The 1,048-nt window shown below is 50.9% G+C and overlaps 1 non-coding gene across 1 annotated transcript; it reads left to right on the forward strand.

Annotated features, from left to right (window-relative positions):
* The first annotated feature begins 209 nt into the window (after positions 1-209).
* Positions 210-372, forward strand: LOC116526191. The gene has a single exon (XR_004258011.1). It is a non-coding gene; the product is annotated as a U1 spliceosomal RNA (small nuclear RNA).
* The last annotated feature ends 676 nt before the right edge of the window (positions 373-1,048 follow it).

A 1,048-nucleotide genomic window follows, 5' to 3' on the forward strand; every position in this document is an offset into this window, starting at 1 on the left:
TGTGTGTGTGTGTGTGTGTGTGTGTGTGTGTGTGTGTGTGTGTGTGTTTTTAGTAGAGACAGGGTTTCAACATGTTAGCCAGGCTGGTCCTGAACTCCTGACCTACTGATCCGCCTGCCTCAGCCTCCCAAAGGGCTGGAATTACAGGCATGAGCCACTGCACCGGGTCCGTGGGTGTGTTGTTTAAATTGTGATAAAGTACATATAACACACTTTCCTGGTAGTGGAGATACGCTGATCATGAAGATGGTTTTCCCAGGGTGAGGCTCACCCACTGCACTGCAAGTGTGCTGACCCCTGCGATTTCCCCAGATGCAGGAAACACAACTGCATACTTCGTGGTAGAGGGGACTTCGTTCATGCTTCCCCTGTGTCACTCTTTGTCCAATGAGAGGTCACAACTTGAAGTTGGTGGTCTTTATTGTACAATGTATTTATTACCAAAAAAGCATATAACAAAATGTAGCATCCTAAGCACTTCCAGTGTGCACTTGAGTGGTATTACATACCTTCACGCGGTCTGCACCCACCACTCCATCCACCTCCAGAACTCACTTCATCCTGCAGAACTGAAACCTTGTACCCCTGGAGCAGTAACCCTCCCATCTTCTCCTCCCCAGAGCCCCTGGCACCCACATTCTAAATCCCGTCTCTGTGAATCTGACTCCCCTAGGTACTTCAGATAAGTGGAACCATAGAGTCTTTGTCCTTTGGGGACTGTCTTATGCCATTCACATCAAGTCCTCAAGGTTCATCCAGGCTGGCGGGTCGTATTTTGAAGGTAGGATTTGGCGCATTGGATGAGGAGGGAGAAGGAGAAAGAAGGGAGGCAAGGATGATTCCAAGGCTTGGGGCCTGGGCAGGGAATGCTCACCAGGAAGTGGTGCTAATACAAGAGTCCGTGGGATGCCCAGCTTCCCGCCTCTTCTCCTGTCTCTGCCACGCCCACACCACCGCCCCTGCTCTCAGTGGGCAGAAGAGTCTTCGGGCCTTGCTGCAGCTCACATGTCCACAAGGGATGCTAAAACATGTACATCTTTCCGTCACC

The sequence above is a fragment of the Sapajus apella genome, unplaced genomic scaffold (assembly GCF_009761245.1).
Source record: "Sapajus apella isolate SASKATOON/1434 unplaced genomic scaffold, GSC_monkey_1.0 scaffold49, whole genome shotgun sequence".
In the NCBI taxonomy this organism is placed as follows: domain Eukaryota; kingdom Metazoa; phylum Chordata; class Mammalia; order Primates; family Cebidae; genus Sapajus; species Sapajus apella.